The sequence below is a fragment of the Chiloscyllium punctatum genome, chromosome 10, assembly GCF_047496795.1.
Source record: "Chiloscyllium punctatum isolate Juve2018m chromosome 10, sChiPun1.3, whole genome shotgun sequence".
In the NCBI taxonomy this organism is placed as follows: Eukaryota; Metazoa; Chordata; class Chondrichthyes; order Orectolobiformes; family Hemiscylliidae; genus Chiloscyllium; species Chiloscyllium punctatum.
In genome coordinates this window covers 34,000,826-34,018,398 of record NC_092748.1, presented here as the reverse complement: position 1 = coordinate 34,018,398, position 17,573 = coordinate 34,000,826, and positions in this window count along the sequence as shown.

Genomic DNA, 17,573 nt, shown 5'->3' with positions numbered 1-17,573 from the left:
TTCCAATTCTATTTGATTGTAGAGTGAAATAAACAGCTTAAAGTATAAGTTTGTTCAACCTGGCTTTCCCAACACCTCCCTGTGCGAGTTGAAGTCTTGACAGTCTCACCATTGCTCTTGCCATGAGTCCTATAGCACAGAGACACGCCTTCTGGCCCAAATTGGTCCATGCCAACCAAAATGTCCAGCCACACTAACCCTATTTCTCTACACTTGGCTCATATCCTTCTAAACCTTTCCCATCCATGTATTTATCCAAAAGCCTTTTTAAATGTTGTTGGTGTACCTGCCTCAACCATTTCCACTTGCAGCTCTTTCCATGTGTGTACCACTCTGTTTAAAAAAAAGGTTGCCCCTCAGGTTCCCTTTATTCTTTCCCCTCTAACCTTAAATTGATTCCTTCTAGTCCTCGATTTCTCAACCCTGGGAAAAAGATAGAGTGCATTCACCCTAATCCATGCCTCTCATGATCTTATACACTTCTGTAAGTTCGCCCCCTCTGCCCCATCACCCCCTCCCCCACCCCGCAACCTCATACTCTAAAGAAAACAGTCCTAGTTTGTCCAACCTCTCCCTATAACTTTGACCGTTGAGTCCTGGCAACATCCTTGTAAATTTCTTCTGCACTTTTTCCAGTTTAATAACATGCTTCCTACAGCAAGGTGACCAAACTAACCATAATACTCCAAGTGTGTCGTCACCAACATCCTGTACAACTGCAACATAGCAACATAACTTCCCAATTTTTCTACTCAATGTCCTGCCCTTGAAGGCCAGGGTGTCAAAAGCCTTCTTCACTGCCCTGCCTATATGTGACTCCACTTTACAAGAACTGTGCACCTGAACTCCAAGGTCTTTACGTTCCACTACACTCCTTAAGGCCCTACCATTCACCATGAAACGCGTACCTTGATTTGACTTTCCAAAATGCAAGACCTCACACTTATCTATATTTTGCCATTTCTCAGCCCACTTCCCCAGTTGATCAAAGTCCTGCTACAATTTCTGAAAACCTTCCCCACTGTCTACGATGCTGCCTATTTTAGTGTCACCTGCAAACTCACTAATCATGTCTTGTACATTCACATCCAAATCATTGATATAGATAACAAACAGCATCGGGCTCAGCACTGACCCCCGAGGCATTCCACTGATCACAGGCCTCCAGTCAGACAAGCGTCCTTTCACTATTACCCTCCTGCTTCCTACCATCAAGCCAACTGTGTATCCAACTGTCTGCTGGTTTGCATGTAACTGCTTCCCAGTAAACCAGTGTCTCTTAAGCTTGCTGTCAGAGAGAATTCAGAACCAGTCACGTTCCTTCATTCCTCCATTCTAATACAAAATTAAAGACAGTCCCAAAACATTATGTGCTTTGTTTTAGTGATGCTGTGGAACTGAGCTATTTACGATCATAACAATGGGTTGGGCTGGAGATATGCTGTAACATGGTCTTGGGATACCTCTCCTTATGCTTCCTCCCTTTGAAGAAAGGCAACTGGCCTCCCCACAGCAGCATAGCTGAAACTTGGAGCTCTGTAGAGAATTCAGCGATGAAGCATGTTCCCTGAATGGGAGTTGGTGCCAGAATGCATTATACTCTGGCAAGTCCTGCATAAGTGGTTCTGACCATATGTGAATTCCATTCTGGAATGCTCGATAGATTAAGTGGTGATACAGTGCTATCTGAACACTGAAGGAATGTGCTTACACCTAACTTCTCTGAACCCTCTTTCACAGCCACATCTGATGGAGCATCATGCAGATGTTTCTTTGCTTTACTGTACATCTTAGAGCATTTTCAATCTGGTTAGATTACAACTTTACCAAAAATCATGAAGAATGTCACACCTATGTCTGTTGCCATTTGTCATGAATTACTTAAACTATATTTTCTCGTACATTTGCAGAGTTGGTTCTGCTATAATGTGTATTTCTTCAAAATGAATTGTCTATAACGTATCTGAAGAATTTAGGCCATTATTTGTGGAATGCAAGCTTTCTTTACCTGGATTGTCTATAATGAGATTCTGGTCCCATTGGTTAAAGTGGTGCTGCTATTAAGCGATTTTCTTGTATGGGATTGCACAGGAACAGAACTATTGCGTTATATCAGAACAGACTGTAATACAAACAGAATATAGGTACTCAGTGGTAATCACTAAATAGGAAATTTATTTTTGTTGAATAGAATTGATTCAGCTCCTTGAGTGTTTTAGTTGTTATTTGTGTTAGCATCATTTTCTAGAAGCTTTAGATCATGCATCTCATTTGAATGTCTTGTAAGTACATGATTCAAAACTTCTCAATGATTTTTGAGACTAAAATAATTATGGATAAGATTTAGGAAAAAGGAAGATTAGCTAAATTTTAAGTCTCATAAGATCATTAAAAAAAGGACACGAGCACCTCATTTGACCCCCATAATCTGGTTCTATACTTAGCCACCAACTTATTGCATTTTGATATATGATTATCTTTGACTTACTTGATGTTAGGAATGTGAATCTTCAGCCATTGTACCTGATGGCGTGGGAGCCACGTGCCAATCCCTATTACTGAACCTCTCTTGAGCCAGATTTGATTTAACTTGAAAGAAATTTTCATCCTGTTTCATCCTGCCACCATCTCATTACCTCCTGATGTTCTGAATAAATTATTCCCATAACAATAAAACATGGCGCTCCCAAACCTAGACCCCTAGATGTCAAAGAGCATTCAAATTGGACTAAGACAAAAAGAGAAAAGTGATATCAACTGTGCTGAGCACAAATGTAGAAGAGTTTAACTGGCCACTCTGGTGTTGCCTCTCTTCCGGGTGGTGGTGAAATATAAATACAGATTTACGCACTTGTTGTTCTTCATTGTGTTCTACATCTGCACATACATGACATGGGTGCTGGGGAAAATATAAACACTACCGTTGTTAGGCTGTAATGTGAGGGAAAATTTTTAAAAATGTAGAAGAGTTTAGAAGGTGAAGGGCTGAAATTAAAAAGTAAATTAAAATGAAATTGCATGAAAAATATTGCTAAGAGAAATCAAGGAAATCCCAAAAAGGACAGCATTTAGCATGAGGGTAGCCAAAGCACTCTTGTCTCGAATAGAAGCCAAAATGGCAACCAGAGTGCGCAGGCCGACATGTGGGCACGGTTCTTTCTGGATATTTTCAGTGAAAGAAAGGGGTGCTGAAGACTGTAGACTGGCAGCTGTGAAATCCTGAGACTACTGCCCAGCTCTCAGGAAAAGCCACCGTGGAACCTGACATTGTGAAATGTGGTGGCGTGCCCTGCAGTGCTATCTGAGATAACGCTCAGAGGAGTGGACGTTGGCACAGGGTCAGACTTCCTTTGGCAAATCTAATAGCTTGGCAGATCTTTAGTCCCTGCAGCAGCATCATGTCCTAGGGCCAGGGCACAGGCTAGATGTATGAGAGACACCCAGGGGAGAGGGGGTATCTCTAGGAAAAGAGGGTCCATGAAGGAAGCAGCCTCTCTTTCCACCAACGGCCCAAGCAGCCTTATCTGGCTGGGCTTAGCACTGTTGCTGACCTTCTGTCAGCCAGGAATTTTCAGCTGGACACAAAGTGCCTACGGTATTCATTCATTAACACAGTGTGCACATGTGGCATTATCAATATAGAGTATTCGCAATGTGAAGATGAGATTCCATCACCACAAGAACTGTGTGGTGGTCGCTCCTACTAACACTGTCATCTGTAGCGGGCAGATTGGTGAGGATGAGGTTATGCTATTTTTGTCTGTTGCGCACACAGTCAAGCAGCTCTGTCATGTAGGACTCGACCAGCTCAATCAGTGGACTTGCAGTTAACTAAAGACATTGAAGGCTTCCACCCAGAGTGCATTCTGTACCCATGCCACTCTTAGTGCTTCCTCAAAGTGCTGCTCAAAATGGAGGGATAGTGATTCATCAGTTTGTGGTAATTAGCTGGATGTGTTCTTGTCTATCTGCTTTTGCCCTGGTGGCATGAGCCTTCTTGGGGTTTGGAGTCAATGTTGAGAAGGTGCAACTCCCTCTTGACTGTATGCCACTGTGCCGCCACCTCTGGATGGTGATGGTGTTGTATGGGACATTGTAAGGTACGTTTCTGTGACTGTGACTTTGTCAGGCTGTTTCTTGACTGGTCTGTGGGACAGCGCTCCTAATTTTGACCCGAGCCAGGAGGACTTTGCAGGGTTGACAGGACTGGGTTTGTTTAGTTCAATGCCAGGTGGTCCATTTGGCTAGCTGAGGCCATTTTGAGGGGGGAATTAAGAGTCAACCACATGGCTGTGGCTGACATGTAGGTCAGACATGGACAGCGGATGACCTTCCCTAAATGGCACTCGTGAACCAAGTGGACTTCTTCAGGGTCATCAATAAACTGAATTCTAAACTTTTCCTTTAAATTCAAATTCATTTTGCTGTTGTGGAATTAAAATCCAAGACCCCATTAACTGTCCAGCGTCAATGTCCCTATGCCATTGCCTCTCCCAAAATTCTTCAACATCTCTAATTTTAATTTTTAAATTTAGTCGTAGTCACAGCCCTTCTGTAATCTCCTTGTCCAGAATTCTACTTTTCTCTAGCTCCTGTGTTCTTCCTCATTTACCTCACCATTGGCTGTGTTTTCATAGAATCTGGAATTATTGCCCTGTATTTCCCTACAGTGCGGAAGCAAGCCTTTTTGGCTCATCGGGTCCGCATCGACTCTCCGAAGGGCATCTCACCCAGACCCACCCCTCCTACCCCTAATAAAGCTGCATTTCCCATTGCTAATCCACTAGTCTCTGCAACTTCGGTCACTATTAGCAATTTTCCCATGGTAAATCCACTTAATCTGTATATCTTTCGACTGTGGGAGGAAACCAGAGCACCTGGAGGAAACCCGCACAGAGTCAATCGCATGAGGGCGGAATTGAACTGGGATCCTGGCATTGTGAGGCAGCAACACTAACCACTGAGCCACCGTGCCACCCTATTTCTGCACTTCCTATTTTGTTAAGGCTCTACCCCATTTTAGATTGACTGACAAGATTAGCATTCAACCTCACTTGATTAAATCTTTGTGAAGATGTTTTTCTAGTCAATTGAAATCACCTTATATCAGTGCAAATTAGGGACTACACTTGCAATTTTGTTTGTTAATAATTATGTTGGTAATGAATGTGCTGACTGAGTTTCTAATGTTTGTTAACCTAATTTTAATGCTATTGTTGAGGGAGGTTGAGGAACATTTGAACTGACTCATCCACACACAGATTATTTTTCTGCAGCATATAACTTCCTGCTCTATGCTCCGACATGGAGCGCAAAAAAAACAGAGACTTGGTGACAACTTGGGTAAACAGGGTAAACAGGGACTCTGCAGTTGGCATGGAAACCTTCTTGCAGCCTATCAAGCTTAAATGCCACAAGTTGTACCTCATCACCAATGTTCAGTTAATAATAGAAAATGAGAACATTCATAGTCAGTCAGCATTTTAACATGAAAGACAGATTAAGGTGTTAGGCTCCCTCTCAATCACTTAATGAGTGTTTGTATGCGAGTACGTCATGGTGTAATAGCAGAGTCCATCACCTCTTGCAGTATTAAATGGAAGTACATGTAATGGATTTCCCCCTCTGATTCTACTTCTCATTGTTTGGGGATTTTCAGTTTGGTTGTGATGGCAGATGAGAATAGGTCAGGTAGTTTCCTTAAGAAGTGAAAGTAAATGTAATTGAGGATTCATTGATTGCTGTTGAACATCTCCAAAGAGCCTCAGATACCTGGGACCACATCACCTTTTACCATCCCATCCAAGAAAACTGGGAAGGAAAGTGATATGTACATATCAGACACACACACAAATTTCAATTAAATGTTTTGAGGGGATAACAAGGAGGCTTAATTATAGCAGCATGTTTAGTGTACAGTAATCTACATGGATTTTGACATGGTCCCACATGACAAACTGGTTAGAAAAGTAAAAGCTCATGGGATCCAAGGTAAAGCAGCATCCCAATAGTGTGAGTGGAAGAAGCAAAGGGTAGTAATTGTTTTTGTTATTGTAGGGATATTTTCATGGGGTTTTTCAGGCCTCATTAACAAGTCCCTCGCTTGTCATGATGTGACTCAATGACTTAAATTGAAATGTAGGGGAATAATTAAGGTTGTTTGCAGATAATACAAAAAAAGTCAGTCACGCAATGAGGAAGAAAGCTTTAGACTACAGGAAAATAGCCAAAATGATTTAAATTTTTTTTTAGAAAAGGCCACAGTGAAGTCCTGAATAGATTTCTGTTCACTGTGTATTTCATGAAGGGTGTGATAACATTGGACAGGAAGGATGCAGAGGAGATTGACTTGGATTCCCTTTCAGCTTGGGAATGTTAGGTATCAGGGAAGATGGGATAGTCTTTGGAATTGAAAGTGATTACTTTGGAACAAACTGGGCTGAAAGAACATGCAGCTTTAAGCGGAGCCTACCTGAGTAGATATGAAGCACCTAATCCATCAGCTGAGAGATCAATAATTAGGGGTGGGGGAGCTGATTCAAAGTAATTGGTATCTCGGATTAGAAGGGTGTGTTGAAAATAAATGATTTCCCCATTTGAGTAAGGCGGGAGGAAGGCGTGTGGGAGGTCTGGCCCTCATTACTTGACTCGATGGAGAGATACTATGATCTTCACCACAACTTAGACAGGCATTAGAAGTGCTGGAAACTTCAGACTATACCCAAGCACTGGAAAATAGAACTACGATCATAAGACATGGGAGCAGATGTAAGCTATTTTACCATTGACTCTGTTGCAGTTCAATATGTTGATGGCTCAACTCCACCTATCTGCCATTTCCCCCTAACCCGATTTCCCTTACTGATTAAGAATCTGACTATCTCCGCCTTGAATAAACTTAAATAACACAGTCATCTGTGATAAGGAGTTCCATAGATTAATTAACTCTTCCAGAAGAATAAATTCCTCCTTATCGCTCTCAAAGGGGAAAATCCTTACTGTAAGAATATGCCCTCTTAGACTGTCCCATGTTCTCTCTGCATCTACACTATCAAGTCCCCTAAGAATCACATATATTCAATAAGGTCATCTCTCATTCTTCCAAACTCCAATGAGTAAAGGTCCAACTGATTCAACATCTTCTCAAAACATCCTCCAGACAATCTAAGCTGTAAAGCTCCTTTCCAGCCAGTGCAGAATGATGGAATGCAAAAGGTCTCATTTTGTGTTGTAAGTCTCTGATTCTATGATACAATAATTCCAACACAAATTAGTGAACAGTGAGTAGAATGGGAGTCCTCCTCTGTCTTAAAACTTTCTTTTTTGGGGCAGCTGTGAGCACTTACTATAGATTGCACATTTATAACCTGAAGCCCTCAAAGTAGTTTTTAAACAGTTAAGTACTTTTGAAGAGTAGGTGCTGTTGTAATGTATGAAATACAGATATGTAGAAAATATATCTATATTTCTCACATTCTTCTCCATTCACTATGATCATGGCCAAATTTCCAACTTAGTAGCCTATTCGCACTTTTCTCCCATATCCTTTGGTCCCTTTAGCCACTACTGTTATATTCAACTCCTCCTTGAAATCATACAATGTCTTGGCCTGGATGCTCTCTGACTTTCAGCAACTAGGACAAAGTGAGGACTGCAGATGCTGGAGAAGTCAATCTTCCTGATGAAGGGCTCATGCCCGAAATGTCGACTTTCCTGCTCCTTGGATGCTGCCTGGCGGGTTGTGCTTTTCCTGCACCTCCTTTTTCGACTTTGCTTTCTGTGGTAGTGAATTTAACAGGGTCGCCACTCTCTCTGGGTGAAGAAATTTCTCCTCATTTCTGTCCTAAATGGTTTACTCTGTATCCTTAGACTGTGACCCCTGCTTCTGGACTCCTTGGTCGTCGGAAAAGTCCTTCCTGTATCTACTCTATCTAGTCCTGTTACAATTTTCTAGGTTTCTGAGATACCCCCTCATTCTTCTGAACTCCAGTGAAGATAATCCTCATTGATACAAATGTGGAGAGGTTCAGTCCCAGGAATCAGTGTGGTAGACCTTTTCTGCCATCCCTCCATAGCAAGAAATTTCTTCCTTAGATAAGCACACCAAAACTGCACACAATATTCCACATGTGAATTCAGCAAGGTTCTATATAACTGCAGCAATACGTCCCTGCTCCTGTACTCAGTCTCACTATGAAGAACATTTGCCTTCTTAACTGTCTGTTGCCCGTGCATTCATAGTCAAAACATGTGGTGCTGGGAAAGCACAGCCGATCAGGCAGCATCCGAGGAGCAGGAGAGTCGACGTTTCAAGCATAAGCCCTTCATCAGGAATGTTAGGGGCTGGTGGATGAGGACACTTTGGTCTCATTGCACATCCCCCTCTCTCATTTCATAACCATTCAGATAAAAAGCTGTCTTTCTATTTTTGCTCTCAAAATGGATAACCTCACATTTAACCACATTATACTGCATCTGTCTTGCATTTGTTCTCTCACGTAGTTTGACAAATCACAGTGAAGCATCTCTGCATCCTCATCACAACTCACTCACCCACCCAACTTTGTGTCATTTGCAAATTTTGAGATATTACATTTCATTCTCTCATTTAAATAATAGATCACAAACAGCTGGGGTCTACGAGTCACTGGCTGCCATTTAGAGTCATAGAGATGTACAGCATGGAAACACACCCTTCGGTCCAACCCATCCTTGCTGACCAGATATCCCAACCCAATCTAGTCCCACCTGTCAGCACCCAGTCCATATCCCTCCAAACCCTTCCTATTCATATACCCATCCAAATTCCTCTTAAATGTTGCAGTTGTACCAGCCTCCACCACTTCCTCTGGCAGCTCATTCCATCCATGTACCACCCTCTGCGTGAAAAAGTTGCCCCTTAGGTCTCTTTTATATCTTTCCCCTCTCACCCTAAACCTATGTCCTCTAGTTCTGGACTGCCCCACCCCAGGGAAAAGACTTTGTCTATTTACCCTATCCATACCCCTCATAATTTTGTAAACCTCTATAAGGTCACCTCCTCAGCCTCTGACACTCCAGGGAAAACAGCCCCAGCCTGTTCAGCCTCTCCCTGTAGCTCAAATCCTCCAACCCTGGCAATATCTTTGTAAACCTTGTGAAAAAGACCCATTGATTTCTTCTTCGTTTCCTGTCTGCCCACTGGATTTCTATCCTTTCCAACACCTTACCCCCCCCCCCCCAGGGAACCCATTTACAACAATATTTTGATAATCAGATAAATGATGTAGTGAGGGATAAATATTACAGGAGCACAAGGGTATGTTTTTCTTTAAAACAGTGCCATGGAGTTTCTTTTGCAATGACCAGAGAGGCCCTCTGTTTAACTAGTACTCCCAAAATATTAGTGTTATTGGGTGGTCAATATAACCTGATACACCAGCCTTGAGTAGTACTTGAAGCTACAATCTTCTGATTCAGAAGAAGGAGTGCTACTAACTGAACTGCAAACTATCCATGACTGAGATATGGGGAGACTGGGGGTATGCTCATGTGAACATCAGGTTAGGATAGAACTGGATTTGTAGATGTGCACCTATGGCCCCTGGCATGTCTTTCCTTACAAATTATGAATGGTAGAACCAGGACTGGTCTATATGGCCTTACGAGGTTGCTCCACAAGTGGACCACATCATAGCTGACCTTCGACTGAAACTCCACCCTACTGCACAATCCCTATGTCACTTAATTCTCTTATCTCAGTTGATGATTGGGGTTTTCGTGACCAGTATGTTTATCACTATCCATTTTAGTACTTATCTATTATTCAGTGGATCGCGCAGTCATTTCTGTTGATAGCATGCAAGGATTCAGCATTGGGATCACAGCACTGCAGATAAAGAATGTCAATATTAATGCAAGGTTACTGTGAACAGAATCTGACTTGCTACATTAAATATTCATTCCTTAGGCTTTTAGCTTTGAGTATTTCTTTTTTAATGAAGTCTTCAATGTTCTTGAGAAGAACTGGACTAGATTTAATGTCTTTTTCACATAGCCAGTTTTAAAAAATAATTGGCATTGTCCAGCACAGACTTTGGTCAAGTCACTCATTTTACAATCACATCCTACCTTCACTTATTAAATGTAAAAATTGCTTTCAACTGAACAGTCTAGACAGGAACTAGAGTTCAAAGTTATCCTGGTCAGTGGTGGGTGAACTGACCTCCATTAGCATAGCCATGTTGGTGCTATATTGTATAGGTTAGCAAGGGTTGGTATTATGTCCAGTCAACCATCACCATGTGCTTACTGACTTACACTGCCTCCTGGCTGTTAAAAGTCTCACCTCTTTGTTTCCAAATCCCTCTGTAGCTCAGCTCCTCCCTATCTCTAAGTTTCATCCCTACAATCATTTATGGATGTCTTGTGTTGAGTCACTGGCATCAATCCTGCATCTTCAACTAATATTAAGTTACTGAAATGAGCTGAGGGAGAATCCCACATAAAGCCATTGTTAGAAGCCAGTTGTGAAAGGCAGTCAGTACCTGAAAGGATAATCTCTATCCATTAGAATAAAGAACTGGTCCTGGGAGGAATGTCTGAACTGGTTCTGTACTCACTACCAATATTATGTGAGAATGTGTTTTAGTGGCTGCAATGTGAGTATTGAGCCTGATGTTACATGAGACAATTCTGCATTGTGTATGTGATACAGAAGTGAGTGTCACTAATCTTTCAGATAAAATCCCTTGGTTGAAAGGATGGAACTGCAACCTCTGATTGAGAATGGCCTGGTGCAGGCCTGGTGCAAACTCGAAGGAATGTTGAGAGCACTCTTCCAATAACAGAGACCAATATGCTCTCGAACAGGTGTACAGCCTTAGAAACCAACACTCACTTTTGAGCAGAAACGCATGCTTGACTCTTAAAATTCTGTAAGGTGAAAACAATGACTGCAGATGCTGATGAAGGACTTTTGCCCAAAACTGCGATTTCGAAGCTATTTGGATGCTGCCTGAACTGCTGTGCTCTTCCAGCACCACTAATCCAGAATCTTAAAATTCTGTGGCGTGTTGAAGAGTGTCAAACAGCTCAGAAGCCAAATACTCATGATTGATGTAAATTTACTCGATAAGAGGGAGAATATAGAGGTTTCTGATTGTTTGCTGAACCTAAGAAAAAATACACCACTTCAGATTAATTATGTTGGTGTCCAACAACATTTCACGACTAAGAGTTCAGAAGATGCCACTAATTCCCCAGGGGTTTAAAGGAATTATTAAATTGTCTTCCGACTGCATATAAATCTTCAAAATCTAATCACCGCATTTCCTTGTCGTCATAACTGCCAGGAGTTGGTACAGTAATAGGTTCTTGGTACAGTTAAAGCAGCTGTTCAGAGTGTCATAGCAATGAACCTCTGTACATTTGGCTCCAATAGACTGGAGCTAGAGATTCTAGTAACACCTCTCCGTTTATCACTCAAAATTCTGAGGCTCAGGATTCAAAATCCATTTCATTCCTGCTTCCCAGAGGCAAGCTGGTGAAGTTTTTTGGTTTTGTTATTCATACACTGGATTTGGTCCAAACTACTCCTACCGAGCATGGTGGTGACGGAAGTGAGTTTTTGCGGATGTGATGCCAATCAAGTGGGGTGCTTTTTGTCTCGCTTCTGGAGTGTTGTCGGAACTGTACTCAACCAGGCAAGTGAGGAACATGCCCTCACACTCCTGACTTGTGCTGTGGAGATAGTGGACAAGCTTTGGAGATTCAGGAGGGGAGCTACTCGCTGCAGGATACCTAGCCTTTGACTTTGAACAGATGCAAAGGTTTGCTAGGATCATACTATTGGTACAGGATGGGTTTGAAAACATGCATGTTGCTTTATAGGGACATATCAACTCTAAGATATATTGGGACTGTGGTGCAGAAAGAGGCCAATCAGCCCATCACGTCTGCACTGACCCTCTGAAGAGCATCCCACACAGACCCAGCTGCCTCCACTCTATCCTTGTACCCCCACATCTACCATGGCTGATCCACCTAGCCTGCACATGCCTGGACATTCCAGACAATTTAGCATGGCCAATTCATTTAATCTGCACAGAGTCCTCCAGTTCTGGACTCCCCAACCCCAGGGAAAAGACTTTGCCTATTTATCCTATCCATGCCCCTCATAATTTTGTAAACCTCTATAAGGTCACCCGTCAGCCTCCGATGTTCCAGGGAAAACAGCCCCAGCCTGTTCAGCCTCTCCCTGTAGCTCAGATCCTCCAACCCTGGCAACATCCTTGTAAATCTTTTCTGAACCCTTTCAAGTTTCACAACGTCTTTCCGAGAGGAAGGAGACCAGAACTGCACGCAATATTCCAACAGTGGCCTAACCAATGTCCTGTACAGCCGCAACATGACCTCCCAACTCCTGTACTCAAAACTCTGACCAATAAAGGAAAGCATACCAAACACCTTCTTCACTATCTTATCTACCTGCAACTCCACTTTCAAGGAGCTATGAACCTGCACTCCAAGGTCTCTTTGTTCAATATCTTTGGATTGTGGGAGGAAACTGCAGCAGCTGATGGAAACCACAGAGACGGGGGAGAATGTGCAAATTTCACACAGAGTCACACAATGCTGGAACTGAACCTGAGTCTTTAGTGCTAAGGGAGCAGTGCTAACCACTAACCCACCGTATCGCCCAGTTACTTAACATCGAGCTAGTGTGTGACAGAGTATCATGTATGTCAATGTCTGACATTCTGTATCCTGACAACATCTTGCACCATGCAGGTACTTCAGGATGCTTTTTCATGTCCTGGACAACGATAGTTGAGGAAAGCCAAATTATTAAACTGGAGTGTGATTGGTCCAAAGTAGACTGCAAAGAGCTACCAAGAGGTAAATCAGTGTTTAAATACTGGGAGGCATGTAAGGAGGAGGCAACATTAAGAACAAATATATTCCAAAAAAGAAAATAGATTCCCAAATTTGACCCAGATGGATGCCAAAGGTCATATATAGGAGTAGGCTATTCTGCCCTTTGTGCCTGCTCTGCCATTCAATGGCATGACGACTGATCAGGTTGTGGTCTCCAATTCATTTTCATCTTTTCCTCAACTCTCCTACTCGTATGGGGTAGGGTAGGTTTCAAAAAAAATGAGTGCTTAATATTGCTGAAGGCCAAGAAGAATGTAGTAATAGGAAAATTCAGAAACAAAAACAAAGGCATGAAAATATATTGGCAAGTAAAATCAAGGAAAATTCAAATATGCTTAATGAATATGCTGTCATCACAAGAGGAAGATGCAGACATTATCATTAAGTCAAGAAAGAAATATTGGATTGGATAAACATTCAGATTGGCAAAATTAAATTATGCAGCCTCATTGAAAATGGATAAATTGGCTGACCTGAGTGAATTCCATCCCAGGCTGCTTAAACAAGCAAGCGAAGAGGCAGTGAATGTTTTGACTATGACTGATTGGAGGATGGCAAAAGTTATACCATTGTCCAAAAATGTAAAAAAGGAATTAGCCAAGTAATGATAGGCTCGACAGCCCAAACAAGGTAGTGGGCAAATTATTGGAAAGGAAAAAGATAGACCTTCTAAATTGTTATTTAGAAAGGCATGGACAAACCAATAACAATCTGCATGAACTTAAGGGAAAGTCTTCTCTACTCTGATTTGGTTCCAGTCTTGGGTCACTATGAGGAGTTTCCTTCAGGTGCGGCAGTTTCCTCCCACAGTCTAAAGATGTGCACGTTAGGTGAATTGGCTGTTAAATTGAATTCTCTGAGGGGATAAAATGGAGGCTGATGAGGAAAGCATTATTTCAGAAAATAGCCATGGTAGGCTGATCAGAAAACTAAGACCCCATGGGATCCAAAAGAAAGTAGAAAGTTGGATCAAAATTTGGCTCAGAAGGAGTGAAAAAAGATAGATGCTCAAAAGGAAATTGTGAGGTCAGTGGGCCATTTTCCCTTCAGTAAGAGATGAGGAAAGAAGTTGAGAAAGCCTGAAGAAATTAATTTTACCTTTTATGGAATCTCTAACTTCTCTACTTTTGATAATTTGTTTTAAATTCTGGAAATTAATAAAAAAATCCTTAATTTAGCTGAAAACACTCAAGACTTATTTGAAAACAAAAAAAATGCTGGAAATCACAACTAGTCAGGCAGCATCTGTAGAGAGAGAGCAAACTAACATTGAGTCTAGATGAACCTTCATCTGAACTCTGGGAGATATCTAGACTCAAAGTTAGCTTGCTCTCTCTCCCTGGATGTTGCCTCACCGGCTGGGACTTACGGAAATTTTTTTTGTTTTCAGTACAGTTCCAGCATCTGCAGTGATTTGCTCATACTCAGATTTATTTCATTAGTAGAAAGGTTAAGCATTTAACTTCTCAGTTTGCTGTATATCAGTACTTTAACTTGATTACTTGCCTGCCTGCTTGCCGATGTCATGTCAGATTGAAATTGCTGTGGGGGAAGGAGAATTTCCTACCAGAGATTACTAGTTCTTTGTGGATAAGTCTTCATCTGAGGTCAGTGGTGAATATTCCTGCTACACTGACTGCAAAATCTAGACCATTGTCTTCAAGGCAGGAGGGGAAGGGAAAGGCTAAATTTGGAGACCATAAAATGAAAATATGCAGACAACTCATTAAAAACATGGCAAATCAGAAATACTCTAGTTTTTAGATTAGATTAGATTCCTTACGGTGTGGAAACAGGCCCTTCGGCCCAACAACAACCCTCCGAAGAGCAACCCACCCAAACCCATTTCCTTCTGAATGTTGCACTTAACACTATGTGCAATTTAATATAGCCAATTCACCTGCACATCTTTGGACTGTGGGGGGAAACCAGAGCACCTGGAGGAAACCCACGCAGACAGTGGGAGAATGTGGAAACTCCACACAGACAGTCGCCCGAGGCTGGAATCGAACCTGGGACCCTGGTGCTGTGAGGTAGTAGTGCTAACCACTGAGCCACCTTGCTGCCATCATTCTTTAAAACAAGTTGGATAAAAATTATTGCTTGGGGATGGGAGATCTCTGGCCTAAAGCCAGCACTTGTTGCCTCTCCCTAATTGCCTTGGAATAAGGTGGCTAGCTAGGGCCATTTTTGAGGGCAGTTTCAGAGTCAACTGCATTATATTGACTCTGCAGTCACATGTGGGCCAGGTCCTACAGGGATGGGTGTAGCAGATCAAGCCCTGCAACCTAAAAGGGGGCACTCAGTAGGCCTGAACCCTCTAGGCCCAAAAGCAAGCGTTTCTCCACCCCACCTCTGGAAATTCACTCAGATTTAGTGAAAGGCAGAGGAAGGTTACAACGTGTTCAGAAAGTTTAGGGTAGGGAATAAAAAAAGAGGGGTTGCAGTTAAGGAGTCTAGTTAAGGAGTCTTTGCAGTGTTGGTGAAAGAGGATGTTCCACAGGGTTCAAGGACAGCATTAATTTGTCTAGAATTGAGGAACAAACAAGGTGTTATTATGTTGCTTGGAATAATCTTGCAGACACTGACCAGTGGGAAGTACGTAGAGGAACAAACCTGCACGGAAATTACAAAAGGTGCAAACATCATAACCATAACAGGGCAACCTCAATGACTGGAACATAGACTGGGATGTTGGTCAAGTTAAGGGCAGAGAGAGGAAAACATTCTTAGATTGTCTTTAGGAGAATTTCCTATATCTGTATTTGAGTGTTCCAGCAAAGGCGGAAGCACAACTAGATTTGGTTATTGGGAATGAGGGGGACTCTAAAGTGTCATTGAGGGAACATTTTACGGGATGGTGAACACAATATCATAGAGGTTTGGGATAACAATGTAAAATGACATTGATTATTTATACTCTGGATATAATCAGAGGTGACTTCAGTGGGGCAAGAACAGAACTGGGCTGGATAGACTAGAGAGAGAAATTGCTGGGGAATAAAGTATAACTGAACAATGGGCTACCTTCAAAGAGATGATTTGGCTACAGTCAAGGCATATTCCTACTAAAGGGCAATCAAATCCAGAACTCTCTGGGTGACAAAGGAAATGGAAAACAAGTTAAAGAACTGTGTATGTAATGGATGTCAGGTTGACAATAGAATACAGAAGGATTGGAAGGGAGGTGAAAAAGCATATAAGAGAAGGAAAGCAGGCTGATCAGGAAAAAAAAACTGGTGGCTAACATAGTGTTAAGATCAACGTGCATGAAGGAGACAATATGAGGTAGATAGAGGCTGGCAGTCACCAAGTAAGCTGAACAATGAGTACTAAGAAAGTAAGCTAAATGCCATAAGAAGCAAGTGTCCATGTCCATGCAAAACCATTGTGTGTAAATGCACAAAGTACATGTCAGTTTATGGGCAATTGGGCCAGGTTACTTTGTGCACAGGGACAGAATGTCATGACTCACTGGGATAGCATACTGGAAATCAAACTCTGCTGTTTTTGGAGTTTGCACATAAAATAAAGTTTTTAAAATACACATAATTTACCTGATTATTTACACCCAAGGTTGATAGAAAGCACTTACCAGATTTCTGTATTTAAGAATGACTGACTATTTATTACAAGTAAATAGACTTTAGCTACAGGTAAACATTTGGCAAGTAACACTACAAATTAAAGCTATAATCCCTTACAGTCCTTCATGTGCACAGGTATAGGCAAAGGAAAACTGGGAGGGGTTTCAATGGTTCCCATTTTTGGGTTGCTGAGATGATACTTTTGCTGGTCAGAACATTGATTCACAGTCACCTTTCTCTGAGTGCTTCCGGTTTACTCGAGACTTTGGTGGCTGGTTCACTTAAAGGAATCTGATATATCATTTGAAATTCACAACCTACAGCAACACCCGAAGGAAAGGTGATCTGGTTTTATTCAGGTTTTAAAATAGATTTTGACTGCAGAAAACAGAGACAGTGTGCTGGTGGACATCAAGTCACTGTGGATCTGGTTCCCAGCCCCAAGCTGTTCAGTTACCTGAGAACCAATCACATCATTGTTGGCAGACATTGATAACTGATTACTAGTCCATGGACCAAACAACTTCCTGTTGCACCTGAATTTATCTCCTCGGCTACAGTTTGTCTGTAACCACTTCAATTATTACTTCATCATACAGCTATTTACATAGTGCTTGCCATGTGTGTTAGGTTTATTTTCTTTTCAAAACATGTAGCAATCCTTTAAAATGCGGTTTTCAAAACGGTTCAATTTCTTTTCAGCCCACAATTTTAAACAGCACAAAAATAACAGGAAACAATATTCAGAGGCATGCAAGTGATTGGTGTCCCCAGGCTCTAAAGCAAAGTGTTGAAGGACTGAAATGGTTGTGCGAGTTTGTCTGAGAGCAGACATGATAGTGTGGAACGATGGGGTAAATTTGTGTGGAGTTAAGGGTTGAGGAGGAATGGGTAGTCACAGAGCATCAGTTATTGTGAAGTAGCACTTGCTTGCACTGACAAGCAGTCAGTGAGCTGTAACCGCTTTCAGAGCTGAGAATTTGTGCTGTCTTATTTCTCAGTGGAGGGAAAGTGAGTTGAAATGTTCTCAGACATGCAAATGTAAAGATTATTATGGCCCAATGGGAA